A 25,540-nucleotide genomic window follows, 5' to 3' on the forward strand; every position below is an offset into this window, starting at 1 on the left:
CATAGCATCTCTTTTGTAGCTCTGCAGGAGAAAGAATCCTCGCGTGGCACCCATCGATGGCAGCACAGCGGAAAGTCTCATGGCCAGTAAGGTGAACAAAGCTGGCTTCCATCTCCTCTGGTTTGAGGAAATTTTATAATTAATTATAATAATAATACTAATAACAGTCATCATTTCCGTCACGAGATTGTGGACAATCCCGCAAACTGTGACAGGTGGCATGGCAAAGATGTCTCCAGTGACCCTGTAGGAGGTGTGAGGAATTTAAGTTTTGAAGCATTCCTAGTGATGGATATTATGTGATACAGTGTATTTACTTGTAGGAGTTTAAACCAAGGAGTGTGTTTGAGTGTCTGTGTGATCAGGTTTGAGGAATGTGCTCAGAGCGGGGGTTGGAAGAAGTGGCTGGGTGAGGTGTTAAGAGTAGAACAATGGGTCATCGGCCCAGGAGGAGCTTGTTGGGTTCCAGCCAATCATTGAGCTGATCGATATGTAATGTGAGACTTTTCAGAGACTTTGGGGGGAAAAAAGAGCTGTGAATCCCCGGAGATAATTAGACCACCTCCTGACCATGGGGTAGACACAACTGTCTGTCGTGTGGCCCGGATTGGGCCTCTATTTCATGAAATATATATGTTTGTTTTACTATTGATAGTGTAATTCAGTTTGTAACTGCATTTGCATTTATTAATATATTAAATTCCTTTTGATTTTAACTCAAACCAGCTGATTCGTCCCTGCTTGCTGATGGAAGAAAGAGAGCAAGGGGGGGGGGGGGGGGCTGCTTCTTCTCCTCTGCGTGCTTCTTCTCCTCTGTTTGAGAAATTTTGAACATAACAGAGGCTCCACAGTCATGCCAGTAGACCAGCACCTTAAGTTCATGGCTCCATCCATCTGGACCAGCATGTGGATGCTGTTCCTGATTAGCCAGAAGGCTGGTCTCAAGTCAGCTTCAGAAAAGGACATGGCACGGATGGCATATCTTTGAAAGGGACTTTGAATTGTAATAATAATAATAATAATAAATAGTTATTTCTAAATATGAATTGTCTGATATGAATTGTTGAAGTCTACCATAATGAAATTTCCATCTAATATCTGACCTGTTTGGTCAGGTGCTTGCTTATGCTTGAGGTTTCTATTTTTTTTATTGTTTGACAGGCAGTGTAAGAGCTCACCTATCAGAGTTCAAAAGTTACTGCAGCCTCCATGATTACAGTATCATAGACATGCAATGTCCTGTTTGTGTTGAAGTCTGTCCAGGTTAATGACTAATGATGTACGAGACACAGATGAGGTACAGGTACTTCTTAAATTTAATGTTAATGTGCATTTAACTGTACGAGGACTATCACACTGATTATCAACCTTTTTAATGTTTGAGTACCAGGAAGCCAAATGGTAGGTGTGTATGTGGAGTGTAGGCTAATCCATTGAAATATTACAATATTTAACTGTTTTATTGTTGTTACTGTATCAAACCTCCCCTGTACCTTATTTGACCTTGATAAAGCTAATGCAGTGTACAGTAATATTAACAGCCCTGCAATAAATGTTAACCTCAAGGTGCAAGGTTACAATTTTAGGGTTTTTAGCTGTTTCTTCCATCCAATATGAATAAACAATAACCCAGAAAAGTTCAACAGCACCACAAACTACAGTTGTGCAGCATCCTCTTCAGCTTCTTCCTAAAGATAACTGACCATTACAGCAATCTGGATCTGTTCCAATTGCAGAATGACTGTACTGCGTCCTCCCGTCCAGACTCCCAAGTCCAAACTCCCAAGTCTATACTCTCAGGTACACAAGTCTGTACTTGGCGTACTTGGTATTGAGAAAGGCTCTCAGTCTCTTGGACCATCAGCACCAGATTCAGATTCTATTGTTTCTAGAGCCGCAACAGTTATGTCACTATATAAAGTCATTCACATCTCACTGGAAACAAATGTAAAATGTCAATAAAATCGATAACATTCCTCAGTGAAGTTTAGAAATGATAATTATCCTTAATGAAGAACACAGGCGTCAGATGGAATCAGTCATTCTTCCTGTCCTCTGTCCCCTGTCCTCTTGTCTGCTTTGTCTCAGCCAGCAGAGAAATTTACAAGAACAAACTAAGATAAACAGTAAGACTACAGACAGACAGCTTCAGTTATAGCAAAAACTGTACTGTACTTGTGTAAACATGGTGGTGTTGGATGACAGACTGAGGACTGTTAGGATCCCTGTCTGCTCCTAGTGTGTGCTCCTCTGTTTTTTCCCCCGTCTGTTTTGTTATTGTGGGCCATGTGCTTATGCTTTGTTTTTGTGTCAGCCTACAGTTTCCACCCCCGTGTTCCGCCCTCTACCACATCCCACTCCTTAGGCTCAGCTGTGGGGAATTCCAGCTGATCATCCCCAGCTGACTTAAATACCTCGGCGCGGCGTCAGTCCGTCCGGTTACCAGTCTGGTCACGTAAGTCTGAACACCGATTCAGTGAAGATCGTTATCTGTTTTTTTTCTGCTCCTTTGCCGCTCAGCATCGATCCCTGGAAGATCACCTGTGCCTTCTGTTTGCTGTGTCGGACCTCGGGCCTCCACACAGTCGCGCCGTCCTGTTCCTCCAGTATTGAGTGCGGTCGAGTTTCCCTCCCGACTCCGGAGGCTATCTGTCCCGACCTCTGTTGAGCTTCCCTCCCGACTCCGGTGGAGAAAGAGGAGTGACTTTAATTTGCTGGACAGTTAGTCTTTGTTTTTTGTTTGTTCATTCTTTGACTCCTCCTGCACATTAAAATAAAGTCTTGGCTGGAGTAAACCTGCTGTGCGTTTGGGTCCACCAACTACACTACCCCATAACAAGGACAGAGCCAAATAAATTAGGTTTCACTTTTGTTTACATGTTAGTGCGTGCTGCACAGATGTATTGATGAAGTATTGACTTTTTACTCATGAAAAAGTGACACACCATTCGGCCGTCCATTAAAAAATGGTTTCCTAATCTTACACAGGTTTAACAATTATACTCATACAGTCATAAAGTAATGGGATTCATGTTGATGAATATGAACAGTGGCAATCCCTTTAGTTTCACATTTACTTCAAACATGTAACAAATAAGTTAAAAAACAAAACAAGAATGTGAAATAAAATGAACAGTAAATACAGCAAACTGTCAAACAAATTCTCAATAACAAAAGGCATCAGTATAAAAAACAACAAGCTAGGCCTACGATGCAACCTCACCACTAGATGCCACAAAATCTCACACTGTTCTTTTAAACATGTGTGTTGTTTTTCACCGACAAGAGTCCTACGGAAGTGTTGGACTCCATCTACATCACCCCTCTGCTCTTCTCACCGTCATCCACAGTCATTTCCACATTCTTATTCCTACACTGCCTGTTTTTCCTTTCTCTACCTCTCCTTTCTGTTCTCACTCTTTTGCCTCCTCTCCTTTTATCTCTCCATTTCTTTGTCCTCTTTCTTCTATTCAACTTTTCCTGCCCTCTTTTTTCCTCCTCATCTTCCACTGCCACACCCTCACCTTAGCACCTCCTGGCACACTATCATGTGCCATGTCAAATCATGCATTTGAATAAAACATTATGCTTTCAAGCTCTGACACACTCACAGCTGCCCTGAGGGTAACCTGATCTTTTTCTGTGTAATTATAGGATTTTACACTAATCGTCTCTGAAAGGAGCTGAGCAGACAATTACACAGACATCAGGCCCTGCAGCTCTCTTCTGTCCAGTCAGCTTAGAGATGCATTCAGACAGGGTGTGAAGACACCAGGAGAGACTTGGAGGGAGACATGGACACACTTGGGTGACTGCTGACAGGTGTCAAGTGGAACACCTTGAAGCAGTTGGATTATTAGCATGTGAGTGGGAGCAATCTGAGCTGAGGGAAGCTGTGTGAGCAGCTGAATGGTAATAAAACACCCTTAAAAAATGCAAATTAGTACAGTTTGCTGCAACTGGACAGTGATCGGGCCTCTTCCCTGACCACAGTGAGTCAGCAATTTTTATTATTGGTAATTTAGAAATTCCTGAGAAAACATACCAGGATAATTTGGGAGGACTTTACTCAACAGCTTAAAGGTCATGGCTAAATCCCAATGTCCAGACTTGAAATTGCAGACTTTATGGACAAGGGGACTGCCCATTGATTCGATGGCCCATTATTCCAAAACCTCAGTAGCCCCAAAGTTCCATGCTCTGAAAAAATACACTCCCTGTAACAAACAGAAGCACATGGCTAAGTATTATGCCGAATGACGTTGTTGGACCTTCCCTATTTTCACTCTGCCTCAATTTCTTCTTTCCCCAGTTGGTTAGGTTAAGGCATAAGAAATGAGATTAGTTATGTTTAGGGTGAGAATATCAGGGTGAACAGACCAGAGTCAGAGTAGGGCGGGTCATGCCTCGCCATGGTGGGAAAACCATATTGCAACCAGGATAATTTTGCATAACAATAGATTTGATTTGATCATATAGAAGACAAAAACAATCAAAGGGATAACAAGTATCATATAAACACTTATTTCTAACATGGTCCCTGATGTCATAGACAACAGACAGTCAATTGCACATAAAATGCACAGAATCCCTAAAACAATAAGCACCAAAACCAAGGACAACCGAATGAAAGACAACATCAATTAATTTCACAACCCTGTCTTAGTATTTCCTTTTCTTCACTATCTCTATGTCCTAAAATGATTCACAAAACCAATGAAAGCACTAAAATCACAATTAAGCAACATCATATCAAAATAATGATGTATAATTTTTGACTGCTTGATGTTTAATGGAAGGCGATTCCAAAGCATGGTCCCTGTATAAAATAACAAGCTCTGGGCTTTATTTTCTAGCTCTGGTGCTATCTACTTTCTGCACCTTGCATGAGCGCACACTAGCCTTGGTGTTATGACCATGCTGTGTATGCATCAGTGGCAGGCCGTGTATTTTTTACCTGGGCCATCAGTGCTGTCCTACTACAGTTGAACCACCTCCTAATAACCTCATTATGACGCCACAGCTACGGTTTGGTGTAAAAACCTCATATTCACATAACACTGCAACATTTGCAACAAGTGAAATTAAATGTTACATGAAGATCACCACCTACAAATACACTAACTGCAGAGTGCAGATACATGAATGCGCGCATGACGGGATGCTTCGCCATTAACGGACAATGCATATAGTCAAAATCAACAAACTCACAAGAACCAGTCACACATACAGTGGGTACGGAAAGTATTCAGACCCCTTTAAATTTTTCACTCTTTGTTTCATTGCAGCCATTTGCTAAAATCAAAAAAGTTCATTTTATTTCTCATTAATGTACACTCAGCACCCCATCTTGACAGAAAAAAACAGAAATGTAGAAATTTTTGCAGTATTCAGACCCTTTGCTGTGACACTCATATTTAACTCACATGCTGTCCATTTCTTCTGATCCTCCTTGAGATGGTTCTACTCCTTCATTGGAGTCCAGCTGTGTTTAATTAAACTGATTGGACTTGATTAGGAAAGGCACACACCTGTCTATATAAGACCTTACAGCTCACAGTGCATGTCAGAGTAAATGAGAATCATGAGGTCGAAGGAACTGCCCAAGGAGCTCAGAGACAGAATTGTGGCAAGGCACAGATCTGGCCAAGGTTACAAAAGAATTTCTGCAGCACTCAAGGTTCCTAAGAGCACAGTGGCCTCCATAATCCTTAAATGGAAGAAGTTTGGGACGACCAGATCTCTTCCTCGACCTGGCCGTCCAGCCAAACTGAGCAATCGTGGAAGAAGAGCCTTGGTGAGAGAGGTAAAGAAGAACCCAAAGATCACTGTGGCTCAGCTCCAGAGATGCAGTCGGGAGATGGGAGAAAGTTCCACAAAGTCAACTATCACTGCAGCCCTCCACCAGTCGGGGCTTTATGGCAGAGTGCCCGACGGAAGCCTCTCCTCAGTGCAAGACATATGAAAGCCCGCATAGAGTTTGCCAAAAAACACATGAAGGACTCCCAGACTATGAGAAATAAGATTCTCTGGTCTGATGAGACCAAGATTGAACTTTTTGGCGTTAATTCTAAGCAGTATGTGTGGAGAAAACCAGGCACTGCTCATCACCTGCCCAATACAATCCCAACAGTGAAACATGGTGGTGGCAGCATCATGCTATGGGGGTGTTTTTCAGCTGCAGGGACAGGACGACTGGTTGCAATTGAAGGAAAGATGAATGCGGCCAAGTACAGAGATATCCTGGAAGAAAACCTCTTCCAGAGTGCTCTGGACCTCAGACTGGGCCGAAGGTTCACCTTCCAACAAGACAATGACCCTAAGCACACAGCTAAAATAACAAAGGAGTGGCTTCGGAACAACTCTGTGACCATTCTTGACTGGCCCAGCCAGAGCCCTGACCTAAACCCAATTGAGCATCTCTGGAGAGACCTGAAAATGGCTGTCCACCAACATTCACCATCCAACCTGACGGAACTGGAGAGGATCTGCAAGGAAGAATGGCAGAGGATCCCCAAATCCAGGTGTGAAAAACTTGTTGCATCATTCCCAAGAAGACTCATGGCTGTACTAGCTCAAAAGGGTGCTTCTACTCAATACTGAGCAAAGGGTCTGAATACTTATGACCATGTGATATTTCAGTTTTTCTTTTTTAATAAATTTGCAAATATTTCTACATTTCTGTTTTTTTCTGTCAAGATGGGGTGCTGAGTGTACATTAATGAGAAATAAAATGAACTTTTTTGATTTTAGCAAATGGCTGCAATGAAACAAAGAGTGAAAATTTAAAGGGGTATGAATACTTTCCGTACCCTCTGTATTTATGACAACAAAGCAATAAATCAATCCAGCAAACCTACGGCACTAAAACACGTATTCCACCGCACACTAAAGAGCACGGGCCATTCAGATATTATTCACATCAGAGGGAACAATATTAACCATATCAAAAAAACGACACAATACAAAAATTAACACAGTAGTAACGCTACTGTAGATGTAAAAAAACAAAAGCAGTTCACTTACCAAAGCTGCTGTTCACTATTTAAAGACAAAGTCCATCCTCCTTTCTTTGATTACAAAGAGTTTAATGACACGGTTGTACAGTACAGCGGTTCAGTTCAGTTCCAGTAAGAGGTCCTCCTGCAAACTTGTAAGTGTCCTGCCGTGCTATGGTGTCTTGTTGCTGCCTTGGTTAGGGCAACTCAGGTTAGCAAATCCAGCGTAGCTCCAAACACCAAGACACTCAGTCGCAAATAAAATGCATTCCCAGCCATACAATTTGCAATGCTTCTCCGACACTGTTAGCCAGGAATACCGTTCGTAGTTGCTGGACTGAAAGTGGCGAACAAATCCTTTTCCTGGCTGGGTCAGGGCTGATGTCCAGCTTTTCTTGAAATGTCCTTCTCGAGAAATCCGTTTCTCCTCCTCCTTCAGCCATTGATTGTCAAAAAAACAAAGCTAGGTAAAAAAAACTCTTACTACTACAAAGTTCTGCTAGCAAGCTTCACAACAGACACACTAGCCCACTGACCAATGACGCCGCACGTTAATGCTGACATACTTGTAGGCCACCCAGAAGCTCTGGCACGTCAAAGAATATGCCCAACATGTCAAACTAAAGATCTGATTGGTTGAAGACTATGACAATCAACAATATCGTCCCCATTCACTTAAACTGTAAAGGCTCTCTAGCGGGCATCGGGCCTCTCTCCTTACATAGAGACATAGGGGCTGAATCTGATCGGATAAAAGCTCTACTTAAAACAAGCTGTGATGGAAGCAGAGCTGCAGCACTGGACGTAGAGCAACTGAGGACGACAGGAGCTGTGCAATGAGATAATGAGCTAATGGGAAAATATTTAGAATACATGTAGTGTATTTGTGAAAAATTTTTAAATTGTAAAATAGCTATAACTTTGTGATTCTGTTTAGGCCAACGGAGAAGGCTTAGCTGGCCCTGACGGCCCACCACTGGTATGTATCATGCCCAGGTAGTCAGGTGCAGCTCTATTAATGATGAGTTTCAGTTGTTCCATCCTGAGTTGTACTGGCAACAGACCCACCTTATTGAATTTGTTACTTATTACCTACACTCTGGAGGGTGCATCTAGAAGATAACAGATGATTTTATTTTGCATAACCTGCCTCTTGTTCTTAATATTTGTTGTCAAGCCACTGTACCATGCAGAGCAAGTGTAATCGAGGTGGCACTCAGTGCTGTAACAAATTATGTCTTTATTGCAATATCCAACTGCCTTGTTCTGTGATACAGGAACTTTAGTTTACAAGTCACTCTTGGAGAGTGCTTTCTCAGCTGATCCAGAGTGATGCAGAGGAATGTGACACAAGCCAAAGATTTCATTGCCTTTGTGACCCGAATCCTGTCTGCCATCTGCAGTCTATGGTTAGTGCCAGAGAGAATTGACCCTGTTCAGCCATTCTCATCTGTTCTTTGCAAGTCGTTTGTGTTATCAGAGCAACAGGCTTTTGAAAAATGGCCGTTTGCTTTAGGGATAACAGGCTGTAGGACAGAAAGGATTTTGGTCCAATGGGACATTTTTCCGACTATTGGGGTTTTATGTGCCGTCTGAACAATGGCATGGCACCATGGACACATAACCGTACAGCGCGAAGGGCTGTCCAAATCCACATTCAAGGGTCCACAAAGGGCCTCATGCAGAGCGCTTGATCTGGGTGCTGATGCGTTATTCAGGAGATTACCCTTAACTCAGAGCAATATGTGATCATGAAAAAGTAAGATGAAGAAGTAAAGGAATAAAAAAGAGAAAGAAGATTAAACAGTGTTGTGAACTAATAGGTTAACAAACAAAACTTGGATACAGTAACGCACACAAAGTACAATATTTATTTGAAAACATATTTATGTAGTTAGGCAACGAATGAGGTTTGAAGTCCACACTCACAGGAGTCAGTGGACAACTAGAGAAAGATGGAGGTCATTTACATCACACACTGGAGACCATCTTAGATCAGAGATAGGAGTTACCATCTCCCCCTATATAGCACGGCCACCACGAGATAGAACAGCAACACTCAAGTCACATGATAACAAAACCATCCACATGACAAGTGACCAAATTCTATCTGTCAGTAAAGTCCACAGAATATGTTTGAAAGCCCCAGGAAAACCAAATTTAATTTTGATTGAAGAATTAACCTTCAAGCTCAACATTGCAATTGTATACTGAGTGTAAATAGACAAATTTAAAACCATTGTTATCTTTAAAGAATACCAAGTGTTGCTATGAGTCCCAGAATATGAAAGAGCAGCCGGCTCTACCTCTGATAGAAAAGAGCACTGAAAAGGAACATATTAGTGACGACAAACTGAACCAACATCCAGAGCACCATACTTGGATGTTGCGTGAAAGTGGTGTCTTAATTACCTATACTGAGAATAAATGGGTAGAATTCTCTCAGTGTGGGAAACTGCATCCTCAATTTAGGTTGGAAGTTCTCTTTTCATTATTTGTGGGAAAGTTGGCCGACTTTGACAGGAAATTGAAACTGCAGAAGCGTAGTGGAGCAGCCGCAGTCATCAGATTGCAGAGGAAAGTTCTGCTGCACTTATATCACGTGGCTGCATTTCAAACGATTTGGAAAAGTTATTCAACTGATTTAACAAACCTGGAAAGTATGATATCTGAGGGCAGGCTCTTCATGTTCCATTCCATTTCTTGATCTTCAACATGTTAAATTCATCACAGCTATAATGAAAGAAAGACTGAGAGAGAAAGAGTCACTTTTTCCATTCTGTCATTACGTTGACCTCAGCTTTAGTGAACTAGGCAAATATAGTACTGTAATGTAGAACAAAATCGTGGAGCTGCTGGGTCTTAGGAGGGGAGGATGTGAATGTTTGTATTTGAATTCAGAGTCATTTTATATATATATATATATATATATAGTATGTACTTCAACAGTCGGGGATTGAACCGCTGATTGTCCAATTAGTTGACGACCCACTCTACCTCTGAGCCACAGCCACCACAAATTGAAACACTTTCAAAATACTGGAGAGAATATTGTATAATTCATATTGTCATCTGTCAACACTGTAATCTAGTTTGACTGTAAAACAAATGAATGTGTTGTGTGTGTTGGCCCAGGTTTCTTTACCCTTCTGCATGCATGAAATCAAATCCGTTATTCATATCACTTGTCTAAATAGTGTAATTTCATAAGATCTTTGTGAAAGAACATGTTATATTACACCACAGCCTTCCTACTAAATTGTTAAATGACCATAACCCTCTTCAAAAATAAAGCTCTTCATTCTTAGTGTTATGGAATATTTCTTATGACTAGTCGGGAGAAGAAAGTTGAGGTTTTCTATCAATATAAAGTAAAACAGAGTTTTGATGAACGATCAAGGTTTGTAAAGTCAATTTATTTGCTTGCAAGCAAAGAGAACAGTCTCACAGACACATTGCAGTGATCTGTATGAGTGCTCTGCATAACAGTCTCAATGCATGGACATTTATACTCAGACAGCTTCCTGTTATCTGCTTTAGCTAACAAGAATACACAAAGAACACAGTTAAAGGCAGGTCATCCTTCGAGCCTTAGTATACTTCATTTAAGACAGTCAGGAAGATGCTTTATCTCCTGTTTGCAAATCCCTTTGTTCACAGTTTGCCTTACAATAATCAGTTTAAACTCACAACAGATGCTTCCTTTGAAGCCACTGTGACATCGTTAAAATGACCATTGCAGAGACAGAATAGACATTCTTTACCCTCACACATCATATCTGCATGCAAAAGTTTACGCCTTTACAACTTCAGATAACGCGTCACAAAGGAAGTCAAAAGTATTTCAAACAGAGGATCTCTGTTAATCAAGGCCTCTCTGTGTCTCTGTCTTACGAAGAAGAAAGAAACAGTGCACAATGATAACATAACAAGACACCTGGATACTAAACTAATTAAAGTCATCTACTGAAACTACAGTTTGGTGTCTGCTCTTTTAGGACTTACATTCTTTAAACCTTCACATGAGACTATGACATATTTTCCCATTACATTAGACTGACTTTAAATATGCATTGGGTACACATAATGCAACAAGTAGCAAAACCATTAGGTTTATGTAAACTGTCCAGATCATGTGCTCCATCAGTAAAAGGTTTCTTGTATGCTAAAGTTGTGTCAGCTTTTATTTGTATGGTCCTAAATCATAACTGAAGTTATCTCATCTCACTACACAGGTCACCCATCCTGACAGGTCTTCCTTTATCCTTCTTTGTAATACACTCCAATCCACAGCATGAATTCGGCCATTGAAAATTAGCTTCTTTATTTTCTACATCAAATGGGGATATTCCCACTGACTGCCCATCTCCACGGATGGAGACGCACGCTGCTTCAAGAACCTCGTCAGTGCCCATCATGTCTGGGATGGATCTTCACGACGCTTGCTTTGAGTGCCTCTGTGCAGAAGGTGTTCAGCAGCAACCAGCCTCTCCAGCCTGCCAAGTGTGGTGGAAAAACGTTTAACTGGGCCAGGATGTCTTCAGGCCCTCCAAGACGTTCATAATATTTAATAACACTCTTTTCAAAGTTGAAGAAACGCACTGGCTCCAGTAGAGTTCAATGCAATAATAGATACAGATTTATGTGTATCAAGAGTAATATATATATATATAGATAGTTAGATAGATACTTTATTAACCCTGCAAGGGTAAATTTGTACAGCAAACAGTTCCAGTTCACTACATGAAAATCAGATTTTGCAAACATTTTAATAATCCCTGACAGTTAACGGCTGTTAACAGCCTGTGAAGTACACGTTTGTCTGTGTCATTAATTGTCAGGAAGGTATACCCTGGTGGGAGAGGGAGGGAAGGCAGATCTACATATTTGCAGCAGGTGAATGACTGTAATTAACATCTGAAATGCAGTAAAACTACATTACCACTCCAGCATTGAATGAAACCGCCACTTTTAAAAGAGAAAATCCCTCGCAATTGGTTGGTAATGTTAAGGTTTCCACCTACAATATCCGAGACACACCCCACCCAAACCTACCTCTCTATGCAACATGATTCTTGTAAACTTTAGCCATAGAATCTAGTAAGTGTTGCTGAAAACCGTAATGTGATTTTCTTTAATTTATCAATATATAATCTCATGTGCTTCTATATTCACTGAATTGCAGACTTAAATAAAAAAGGTTTAATTTACTCTGGCCTTATTGTCAGAGTTGGTATAGGAAACAGGTTGTAAGTGAAGCTACTGAGACCCCTTGATTGACATTTGAAACCCCCTGAAAACCTCAATTGCAAAATTTTGGGACAATTAATTGTTACTTGCAATCGTCACTGCAAAAAGCTTACTTTTAAGTGAAAATCGTCACTTAAAATCGTCACTCGTGACAATCGTCACTTTTAAAAGCTTACTTATACCCAGCATTTTTCATTATTCAAAAATATGAATAGTGAGTGCGAGAGAGGATTTTTCGCCATAAATCAAACAGCCAGTCAGAGCCGCAACAGTCTAGTGATCCAGCCATTTTGGAAGTGATGTCATGGATACACAAATTAACTCACTGTCACAAAACCACACCAGGATGTTCAGTGTCCATCTCACGCTCTATTTTACCTTCACTTGTGAACAAGAACCCGAGATACTTGAACACCCTGACGTGGGACTGTGACTCATTCCCAACCCGTACAGCGCAATCCACCATTTTCTATTTGACAACCATTGCCACAGATTTGAAGGTACTGGCTCTCAACCCGACCGCTTCACACTCTGCTGCAAACCGCCCCAGTGCATGCTGAAAGTCATGGTCTGAAGGAGCCAACAGAACCACATCATCTGCATAGAGCAGAGATCCAATTCTGAGGTCCCCAAACCGGTGCAGATACAGGTGCATCTCAATGAATTAGAATATCATCGAAAAGTTAATTTATTTCAGTAATTCAATTCAAAAAGTGAAACTCATATATTATATAGATTCATTACACACAGGGTGATATATTTCAAGCGTTTATTTCTTATAATTTTGACGATTATGGCTTACAGCTAATGAAAACCCCAAATTCAGTATCTCAGAAAATTAGAATATTACATAAGACAAATTAAAAAAAGGATTTTTAATACAGAAATGTTGGCCTACTGAAAAGTATGTCCATGTACAGTATACAGTATGCACTCAATACATGGTCGGGGCTCCTTTTGCATGAATTACTGCATCAATGCGGCATGGCACGGAGGCGATGAGACTGTGGCCCTGTTGAGGTGTTATGGAAGCCCAGGTTGCTTTGATAGGGGCCTTCAGCTCGTCTGCATTGTTGGGTCTGGTGTCTCTCATCTTCCTCTTGACAATACCTGAACAGCCATCCCAGTTATCTCATCAATATTTAAATATCTTGCTGGACTCTTTACTATTATTTCAATCTTCTCAGATCTCCCTTTTGTTTGGAATGTGCAATTAACTACTTCAGCCATGAAATACACAAAGCTCTCCTTATTTACTGTCAGTACATTCCCATCTCCCCTTTGACTCTTTGTCACAAGTTGTTCATTTGACTGTAAAGACGGTTCCTTCCTTGATATATCCCCCCCCCCCCTCCTCTCTACTCTACTCTCCCTCTGAACCATCTTTGCTGCTTCTGCATATGATATATTCATTTTCACTTTTAGCTGCTGCACTTCCACTGCCTTCTTTCTCACATTTCCCATACTCATGTTCCCCTCCACATTTTCCACACTTTTGTTTCCCTTTGCAACCTGCAGCAATGTGTCCATATCTTTGGCATTTGAAACACCTCAAAAGTGGTGGGACATAAGCTCTTACAGTGTACCTTATATATCCCACAGTCACTTTATCAGGCAACACCCTCTCTTGGAAATCCAGCAACACTGACATACTATCAACCCTCTCTCCCCCTCTTCTTGCTTGCAGATGTTTAATCCCTATAATTCTTCCACCTCTTATACTTGATCTCAAATTCTCCACCTTTTCCTCCACTGGGATACCATATATAACGCCTCTCACAAATGGCCCATCACTTGTCTTCTTAGCTTTCTCAGCCACACTTTTTTCAGCTACATTGTTTTCTCTCTCTGCTCCTTGTCCTGAGACTTGATTAACAAGCCGCTATCACCCAGCACCTTCGCCATCAAAATTTCGCCAACTTTCTCCTTCAACCTGCGACGTCCACCGGACACCGGACACCGGACTAACTTTCCTTATATAATTTCCTTCCCTGAATCTCAAAATTACTTTGAACCCCTCATTCTCAACAATCCTCCTTCTATCGTCCCTGCCTTCCTCTCTCCCTTCTATAGCTACTACCAGATACACTATTACGATTCCTGACTCGTTTATTTTTCTGTATTTCAGTCCAGTTATTGTAATCCATATCCTCACTCCCACCCTCTCCATCACTATTCCCTGCCGTCCTTAGTCCAGTCAGAGATCAGTTTACGCACAATCCATCGATACTGCTTCTTCTCGCCACCCCGAACAATTCTCTTCGTTCAGGCATTCATTTTACATTTATTGTAGATAAAACTTAGCTGAATTTCAGGAGCAGGACAAGGGGAATGCAACGCAGAAAAAAAAAAAAAAAAACCTTACCTCACCAACATGGACCTGCCGTTCATCAGGCCATCCGACGACGACGACCAGTTCGCCTCCCCAGAGGCCACCCGTACAGCCCAGGGAAGCACTCGACCTGCCGCCCACGAGACGCCGCAAACCGCCATCGAGAGGGTCCAGGCAGCTCAACGCAGCCAAACTGATCTCCATCACGCCGACCAGCTGCATCCACCCGCCAGAATCCGACAATACGAAGATTCAGACCCACGGCCATCCTCCAATAACTCACATCTCGGTGGCAGAGGGAGACCTGCCATGTCCAGACATCGACAACGGAAATGTAAATCCAGCTCTCTCCTTCTTCGCTCGCTCCAGACCCAGCTCTCGGGAACGAGTCTCCGACGACTCCGGCTACCGGACACGCCGCGCTCAGAGCCGCCGCCACCGCTCCAGGCAGGTCCCCCATCGAAGACGGACCAGCTAAGATCTCCAACCTGCTAAGAGCATCGAAAGGGATTCCTCATCACCGCTCCGACAACAAAGCAAAACTGTGCCAACTCCTCACAACTTTCCAAAAGTCACGTCAGGAAACAAAAACAAAAACAAACGTACCTACACCCAAAACACACCGGCGTAACGCCAAAGACCGTGCACCACACATCCCCAAGCTCCGCCCTCCAACCCACAAAGTTCCGGGTTGCCAGGTTGCAGCGCTTCACCTCTCATCCCCCTCCACTACCTCAGGCAAACTCAACTTTCCATAGCGGCAACGAGATGCCGACTCTCTCTTCCTCCCTTCAATTTCCACAGTATTCCATCCCACCTTATGGCCGGATTCACCCGTCTGTCCCTTCGCTGTTCCCTTACACCACCCTTCTTCTGCCTATAGCCAGGCACCGGGTTGCCAGGTCTTCTTTCCTCTGTCCCCCTCTCTAAACGGCAACGGAACGCAACAACGGAACGGAACGCAGCAACGGAACGGAACGGAACGCAGGAACGGAACGCAGCCACGGAACGGAACGCAGCCACGGAACGCAGCGACGCAGCCACGGACCGCAGCCACACAACGACACAGCCACGGACCGTAGCGACACAGCCACGGACCGCAGCGACGCAGCCACGGACCGCAGCCACGGACCGCAGTGACGCAACGACGCAGCCACGGACCGCAGCGACGTAACGCAGCCACGAATTGCAGCAATGCATCGCAGCAACGCATCGCAGCAACGCATCGCAGCAACGCATCGCAGCAACGCAACAACGTAGTGGGACAACCGCCCTTAGAGGACTCTCTAATGAAATGCTATACGACATCCAAACCGAAATGGAACCATTAATCTACCGTGCCGTTCGTCTCGACCTGACTCAAATCCAATCGTTCGCCATCCAATTCGTGCCTTTGCCGCTACATAACGCATAAATATAACCTATGCAGTGTGGCTACGTAAGCCGACACGACGATACAGAAACATATGGCGCCCGCATCAATTCGTGAACAAATTGAGAACCGTCCATTCAGCCACGTTTAACGAGCATAGCTACCAAGCCGTCTACAACACGTAGATTACAAGTTTTAAACCCTTAACACTCATTCAAGAGAACTGTTCCTGCTCATTCATCGGTCATACAGCTTCCCATGTTCCTAGCAACTGCGCCACGGTAGCAGCAAGTGGGACGGGAACCCGGCACCGGGATGCCCGCGAACCACGTTTTCCATTCCAAGCAGCCACATCAGCCAAACCTGGCAGGAGAACCTGAATGTCCGTGGCCTACTACAGCAGCCCTCTCCAGCAGGTGCCCTGGCCCCGGAACGCCAGAGACCCAAGCTCTCCACCTCTAGCAATTACACCAACCAGCCTTAGCAGGAGAACCTGGGTCGGGCACCTGGCACTAGGACGCCAGTACCCCCCGGCCAGTGCCCCCCGCCTACGCCTACTTCCAGCAGCCACAGCATGTTGCTTCCAGTTTCAGTCCGGGGGTCAGACACACTCACCACATTTAAGAGTAGGCTTAAGACTTTCCTTTTTGATAGTGCTTAGAGTTAGGGCTGGCTCAGGTTTATAGTTAGTGCTGGCTCAGGTTTATAGTTGGGGCTGGCTCAGGTTTATAGTTGGGGCTGGCTCAGGTTTGCCTTGGACCAGCCCCTAGATAAGCTGCTATAGGCCTAGACTGCCGGGGAACTTCCTAGAATACATTGAGCTCCTCTCTCCTCTTCTCTCTCTCCTTCTGTATGAATTCATATCCCATTAATGCACATTACTGACTTTGCTTCTTCCCAGGAGTCTTTGTGCTTTCTCACCTCGCAGGTTTCCGTGGGTCAAATTCAAAAAACGGACCATCCAAAGAGCATGTAAATGCACCATTAACCTGCCATGCCATCAGTCTTGACTCGAGTTTGACTGAATCTGTCCTCGCTTGTTCCTCATTGCAAGTCGCCAGCAGATTACAAGTTTAAATTCACCAAAGTCAAAACGGCATGTCTCGACTCAAGTTTGATTAAATTAGTCCTCGCTCGATGGCTTAAGTGCCATCGTAGCCCTAAATAATACGATCAAATTGTAGTTTAAATGCTCTGGACCATAATACACAACAGGTCTCCGCAGCTTCCATTTTGTTACCACATTTCGACTCGAGGCTCATTAACTCACCAAAGTCAAAACGTCGTCCAAACATTTCTCAACTCGACTCCAATTCAATAGCTCCTCACTCGTTTTATTTGTGCCTTGGCTGTTCTACGTTGCACTATAAACGTGTCATAAACTCATTCAAAATCAAAATGACATCCAAACTCTGGAAATGGAACCATTAATCTACCGTGCCGTCCGTTTTGACTTGACTCCAATCCAATAGTTCCTCGCTCGTTAAATTTGTGTCGTTGCTGCACTACATAACGTATACATATAACCTACATAATGAGGCTACATAAGCCGACTCGACAAACAGAAATGTAACTCATTTGCAGCAATTTGTGGTTATCCCCGGACAAATAGCAGACTTCCTCATTCATGAGAACCGTTCATTCAATCACGTTCAACGATCGTAGCTATTAAGCTGTCTCTACAACACTCGTCGGTATCTACATTCAAGACAACTGTTCCTGCTCATTCATCAGTCGTAGAGCTTCTCATGTTTCTAATCACTGCTCCATGGTAGCAGCGAGTGTGATGGAACCCGGCACCAGGATGCCTGCGACCCCAGTTTTCCATTCCCAGCAATCACATCAGCCAGAACTGGTAGGAGAACCTTACTGCCTACTACAGCAACCACAGCAGCTATCTCTAACCAGGGCATCTGGCAGCAGAACGCCAGGGCCCCAAGCTATCCACTTCCAGGAATCACATCAGCCAGCATTAGCAGGGGAACCCAGCGCCCCTCGCTACCTACTTTCTGAAACAGCAGCAGTTGGCTCTAGCCAGGGCACCAGGATGCCAGTGCCCCCCACCAAATACTTCCAGCAACCACAGCACGCTGCCCTAGCTGAGGCACCATGCACCAGGATGCCAGCGCCACCCGCTGCATACCTCTAGCAACCACAGCAAGTTACCTAGTTACCTTAGATGCTACATTCTTGCCTGCTTTTTTGCCTGCCTCAGATGTTCAGAGTTCTCCGCCTCATACCATCACTTCGATTAATGTTGTCCCCTTCCTTCGTAGAGCTTGGACAAATAGCTACCTCCACTACATTCGCCCACATCATAAAGATCTCAACTCAGGTCGATCTAGTCTCAAATAACATGGGGTTTTGGGGGATACGGCGGATTCCCTATCGAAGCTCCCCACAACTCATGTGGTGAACTGGTCGAGATACACGGAGTTTAAGCCTTGCATCTCAATGACGTTTACCTTTAATAAATCTGTTAAACGCTTCTATTTGATGGTGTGGTCCTTGCTAGTGAATTGAAGATACTTATCGGAATTTCAGGAGCAGGACCAGAACGGATGCCCCACTGAGTGTTTATTCCTCCGTAATCATCTTCGGTCTAGTGCTGAGTATGCACGTTAGAATCGTTGAACATACCCAACTCTGCTGACAACATAACCAGGGCTCAGTACCCAGAATGTGCCAATTTTGGGATTGCATTTGATAAAAAGCAACGGCTATTTGAATTTTTGACATGATTTGTGTCTTCACTAGGACCAGTAGATTAAGGGAGATTGTGGGCTTCTTAGAGTAGATTTAATATTGAGTATTGAACTATTGAGTGACAGACTAACCCATTGCTGTTTTGGGTCATTTCATAGGATTCCTTCACAAGAAAAATATTGAATAACTCCAACCTGTCCCTTTCAACATTTGCCTGAATATTCCTGAACATGCCTATGCTACATTGTTATTGTTTTTAGTGTATTGTGTATATAGAACATGTTTTGTTCTGTTATATACTTTCTTGCTCCATAGGTTTGTCTAATTACTTTACAATTAGTGGCATTATGTTGATTTTTCTACAATGTTATACATATTTGTCTTTGTTAGATATTTGCTGCTGTGATGAATCACATGAATCAGTAAGTCAGATCTTAATCTTACTCTGCTACCTTGCACCGTTTATAGTGTATACCCTAACCGTCATCCCTCTCTCTACTTGCCATACATCAGGACCCTCTGCCCAGTCCCTTACTACTCCAGCGCTGTGCCCCCCTCCTCCAGGTCATTGGGTTTATCCCAGGCTCGGCTCGTCTCACTGATGGACAGGGACAGTTGGGTTTCCTGGCCTCAAATCAAGGCCAGCACTCAGCCTGAGAGACAACGCTCCATTCAAAAAGGGTGTCCATTTCACAGGGACGAGCTAGGAGTTATTCAATCCACTGCTGCCTCTCTCTCATGGCCCTGCCAGAACAACACACACACACACACAGGAAGAAAGTCACAGGCATTTTCATAAAGAGGCATACAGCACATTACACACAGCTCGAGATCAAGTAAAATAGTTGGCTGAGCTACAAAGATATCGTATGTAGCTTTTCATCTGTCTCATTTAGATGAATATCAGTATTGTAGAACAATAAACAGCTCCGCAGGGTTCACTGAATACAGTGCAATACACATCCCCTCAGTTCCACAAATATTCCATCTGCTCTGGCAGCAGCCATTTATCTGCGTAATGATGCAATCACCTCATTCAAGCTCTCAGTGCTTTTGTAGTTTTAAAATGAATCCCAGTGGTTTGAAGTTTAGTTTCTCTCCTGCATCCCTGTTTGTACTTCAGCTGTAGTATTGTCAAGTTTCCACTCATGGCAACCCAACATTTCCTGATTTTACTGCTTTTTAATAAAAGCTAAATAACAAAATAACAGGTGACTTATTGTGAGGAATATAGGAAATTAAATTAGTTTATCACCAGATTAGCGGAGCTTTGACAGTGGATATTTTTTGATTAAACATGTCTGTTAATACTGCAGGGAGAAAGAGTGCAAGCAGCTGAAATAAGGGGGGGACTTTTATTGTGAAGGATATAGGATAAATAAAATGTATTTATGCACCGTTTAACAGCCACTCCTTTGACCACTAGTCTCAGCCGTGGTTACACACACCTTCAAGCGGGTATCCGTGTTGTTTGGAGGCTGACACAGTGAAAACACTTCACTCAGCGCCATGAAAAGCCTTCAGAAGGATGTGTGGCTGTGCTGAGCAACATGATGTGATGGAGAAATATGATCAATATTGAATCTACTCTGAGGCATATTCATTTAATTTTATTCATCGTTCACAGATCTTCAGATGTTCAGTTGTTATGGTCCGGCTCTAAGACCACAGCAAATAAGGAAAGTACAAGCAAGGGATTAGCTAAATAAAGATGTTTTATTTAACAAAAATTGAAATTAGTTTACCAAATGTAACCAAAATGTGAATTCTAACAAATTATTCTCGCAGGAAAACAAACTGCCAAGTCAACTGAGGTAATGGTAAATTAAAGTAGACTTATACACCAAATCAAATGTCTAACATAGCACAAGGTGGTGCCAGGAGAATAGAAGCCCAAAATCCCACAGGATAGGGCGGGTTTTATAGACTGGAAGCAGTGGCCAGCTGCCTCCAATTTCTTGATGGCCTCAAGCTCCAACCAACCAGGAACACTGAAAGACAGACAACACAACACAGTAACACAACACACATAAATCCTGGCTGAGGCCCTGGGGCCGTCACACTAAATAAACAAAAGCAAGACTAATTATGTCGTATGTCATTGAACATTCGTTGGAGGCTGTTGGAACTGGCGGTCAGATAATGTTAGGCCTGTTTACATTACACAACTGGTCACTTATAGAGCATTCCATGCAGCTGTAACGTTATATTTGATATATAGCTTGGATGCAACTGCGATGTGTAGCTTGTATCCATGGAGACCATGACAAATGCTACCGCCAGTGGGTCACACTCATTCTTCTTTCTTTACAGCCCCATAGAATTTATAATTCTGCTTAGTGTATGCATACTTATCACATCATCCATAGTGCTCAATAACAGCATAATTTCACCATGTCTCAATCCCAGCATGAATAATTTAATCAAATTGTGTAAATTAGCCTAATTCCTCAATGTGAATTAGCCTAATTCCTCAATGGATTATTTGCGATTAATCGCATTGTTATGGCAAAGTTCAATAATGAATTCAAAAGTAGTGTATTGCGCACTTTTATTTTGAAAGTACTGCTATATGAACAAAAGTGCAATAACATTTGGTTTAAACACTTTAAACACATCAGGTTCTTTTTTAACAGCAGTATTCCCTTTACACAGTAGCTATCATATTTCTTATATTATATCATTCTTATATCATATGTATATTTTCCCTTTAACTCACGAGATGCAGGTAGCATGTTTTATACTTAATGTGAATATAATTCATACTTTGTTGGCATCTTATTCTGAAAACCGGATGTTCATCTGAAGAAACCGGATGTTGTCTCACGTTAATATTTCCGCTAACTTTCAAAGTCCTTCGCTCCTGACCTGTGCTGTTTGAATGTGTTTACCGTGAATTTCAGCATATAGGTGCACTAACATGTAAGTGTCTGCTGAGTTGACTGCAGGGATGTCCAGTCGTCTCCAGGGAGAGCAACAGCTGGTGCTCGTTGTAACGCCGTGTATTCTAACCGGCTGAAGTTTGTATCCACTTCTCTGTAGCATTTGTTAGCTTGTCTTGCTTTAGTTTCTCTCTACTTCTCCCACACGCTGCATCAACATAGTCTGCTGAAGACTTCCTCCACGGACTTTCAAAGTAAAAAAATGCGTTAACGCGCTATAAAATAATTGTCGGTGTCAATTAATGAATGCGTTAACGCGATAATAATGCGTTAACTTGCCCAGCACTAATATATATATATATATATATATATATATATATATATAAAAGGCATTGTTCTGATCTGCCTTTTCTCAACCTTGGATCTTTGCCTGCCCCTTATTGGATTTGTTCGCCTTTTTGACTGACCTCCCGGTTTTGACCCTGCCTGCACCAAGTAAAGAAATCTATACTTGTATTCTAACTCTGAGTCGTGCTTTTGGGTTCCCGTACCTGTAATCCTTACAGTACAATCTGGCCAACATGAACCCAGCCAACTCTGCACTTCCTCAGACGGAACCTCCGACTCAGACCAGCATGTTACAACGCCATGAGCAGCAGCTTACCTTCATCACAGAGGCTATGCAGGCTGGCCGTCCGTCACGAGCGCAGCATGGAGTCTCTCCGTGATCATCTGCTGAGTTTCTCCACTGCGGCTCGTGGTCCAGATGCCGCCACTGCTCCCAGCCCTCCTCTTTGCACTTCTCCTGTGTCGGATGCATGCTTGCCTACTATAGTGGAGTGTTCATTGCCATGCTGTGTGTCTAAGATCTGCCCCATCATCTGCTCCTAGTCTGCCTGTCTCTTCTGAGTTTCCAGATCTCTCCGGGGTTCCAAAGGAGTATCTTGACCTTAAGGAGGTTTTTAATAAAGCCTGGGCCACCTCGCCCATATGACTGTGCCATTGACCCAGGTACATCTCCCAGAGGTAGACTTTTTTCCCTATCTGCTCCTGAGACGAAAACTATGGAGAAATATATTAATGACTCATTGGCTACAGGAATCATTCGACCATCTTCATCTCCGGCTGGAGCAGGGTTTTTCTTTGTCGGAAAGAGGGACAAATCCCTGCGCCCTTGCATTGCCTACAGAGGACTCAATAACATCACTGTAAAAAATAGGTACCCTCTTCCACTTATTGCCTCTGCTTTTGTGTTGCTACAAGGTGTTACCATTTTTTCCAAACTCGATCTCTGCACTGCTTACCATTTGGTGAGAATCCGGGAGGGGGACGAGTGGAAGACTGCCTTTAATACTCCTAGTGAACATTATGAGTATTTATTTATGCCATTTGGTCTCACCAATGCCCCTGCAGTCTTCCAGGTGTTGGTCAATGATGTTCTCCGGGATGTGCTACATTTTTGTGTATCTGGATGACATTCTTATCTTCTCGAAGTCTCATCAGGAACATGTGGTACATGTACGCCAAGTCCTCCAAAGGCTTTTGGAGAACCATCTCTTCATAAAGACGGAGGAGTGCCACAGCGGTATCGTTCCTGGGTTTTGTCATCAATGCTGGTAATATCCAGATGGACTCTGCCAAGACCTTTCTGTCAGTTGCTGACTGGCCCCCGCCTTCCACACGCAAGGAACTTCAACGCTTTCTTGGCTTTGCAAACTTCTATCGGTTGGTTCACCTGTAACTACAGTTCCGTGGCTGCATCCGTTCGGCCAAGTGACTGAACTCTCGTCAAGCTAGGTGGGCTATTTTTTTTAACCGTTTTGAGTTTTCATTCTCATACAGACCAGGCTCAAAGAATGTCAAACCTGACGCATTGTCTCGTCAGTTCCAGCCTGAGAGCTCTCCTTCCCATCCTGAAGGTATCCTCTCCCCTGAGTGCGCTATTGGTGCGGAGGTGGAGGAAAAGGTAAAGTGCTCCCATGCTGAACAACCTGCCCCCAGTGCGTGTCCTGATGACAGTTTGTTTGTTCCTGCCAATCACCATCCTCAGGTCCTCCAGCGGGGCCACTCTTCCGGCCTAGCTTACCATCCTGGGATCAGACGCACTCTAGCACTGCTCAGACAGCGTTTCTGGTGGTCTTCCATGGAGGAAGACACCAAGGGGTTCATCGGTGCTTGCCAGGTCTGCTCACAGCATAAGAGCACTCGCCAAGCTCCCTCCGGGCTTATTCATCCTCTGCTAGTTCCTAGTGTACCCTGGTCCCACATCGCTTTGGACTTTGTAACTACCTCCTTCTGACGGTAACACAGTTATTCTCACGGTCATTGATCAATTTTCCAAGTCTGCTCTGCTCATCCCACTACCCAAGTTACCTACGGCCATAGAGATTGCTGCAAACTGTTTTCCGGCTCTATCGTCAGCCCATTGACGTGGTCTCCGACCGGGGACCACAATCCACCTCTCGCTTTTGGTACGAGTTTTGCAGGCTGCTGGGAGCTAGGGTCAGTTTATCATCAGGGTTCCATCCCCAATCTAATGGGCAGGCTGAGCAGATGAATCAAGAGATGGAGACAGCTTTATGCTGTCTCTCCTCCCGCAACCCCTCCTTCTGGTCTAAGCAGCTCTTGTGGGTCGAGTATGCCCACAACACCCTTCCCAGTTCAGCCACCGGGTTATGTAAATAAATCTGAATCAACTTTCAAAACCCACCGCGTGTTTAAATCCTCCTCAGGTCATTAAACCCCCCCATTATTCCAGAAACAACACTAAGAACATCAAGTTAGTGTCCATAACAGTAGCTACAGCCTTGTTCACCACTTACTGTCACTTATTGTTTGGTAGGCTTCTTATTTCACTGGTTCAGATACTAACAAGAAAACAATCCTTAAAATCAAGGCAAGCACACACACCTGTATGTGCCCAGAATCCCCCCACCCCCAAAAAAGTACATAAACTCTTGGAAATTCCCAGCCCTGTAACGTGACTGTGTAGAACATAACATAATACTTTGTGCAGGAATCTGACTGAGTCCTGAGCTACTACAGCCCAGATGTTTGAGCAGGCATCCAGGAACCCTGGCAAAGTCATTTGCTTTGAAATGAGGGAAGAAGTGGAGTGTCTTTGTCTGTGTTTGTCCGTGTGCGTCGGTGTGTGTGTGTGTGTAAGCGAGACTGATATTGTTTCCAAATGGCCGATACCCACACCAAGATTTGACAGATGTAAGATATTTTGCAACGGTATCCAGCGTTTGCACAGCCAGCCTTTTCCAAAAGCGTTCAACAATGTCATGAATTCAGAAACGCCTACAGAATCTTCTTTCTTGGCGGAGTGTAAATTCGTGGGGATATCGGCTCACACTCATATCAGTTTAAAAGGAGACCCAGCCTAGGGAGTGTAGCAGAGCAGTGCTGCAGTGTGTGTTGGTGAAGTATAGAAGCATGTGAGCAGGAGAGACGGAGGCTTTGTGGAGTTTCCATTAAGTCATTTCATATTCCGCAACACACTGTCTTTCCACAGGTCCTGTCACCTACATTGACTGCTGTTTCACACACTTCACTCTCTGTCCTCTGCTAAGAACTACACTCCTACCGTCACTTAGTCTCTGCCTCATTTGCTTCATATATGGCTTAAAGCTACGGTTGGCAATCTTCAGAATTTTTTTTGTTTTGTTTGTTAACATTCTGGGACATCCTGGGAGAGAAATCCCTCCTCTGTTGCTCTCCCCAAGGGTTTTTTTGGGGGAGTTTTTCCTGTTCCGAGGGTAGGGGCCTGGGACAGAGGATGTTGTATGTGTACAGATTGTAAAGCCCTCTGAGGCAAATTTGTGATTTTGGGCTATACAAAAATAAATTGAATTGAATTCTCTTTCCCAACATCCCAACAGCATAAACAAAATTACAAGTAAAAATTAAAGCTGCAAGCAGCATTGATCGGTTGGCTCTAGTTGACGTGGCCACGCATTTCTGTGACCATCATACACTGCGTGCACAAGTTAGATGA

The sequence above is a fragment of the Anarhichas minor genome, unplaced genomic scaffold (assembly GCF_050575085.1).
Source record: "Anarhichas minor isolate MPS153535 unplaced genomic scaffold, ASM5057508v1 ptg000032l, whole genome shotgun sequence".
Lineage (NCBI taxonomy): Eukaryota > Metazoa > Chordata > Actinopteri > Perciformes > Anarhichadidae > Anarhichas > Anarhichas minor.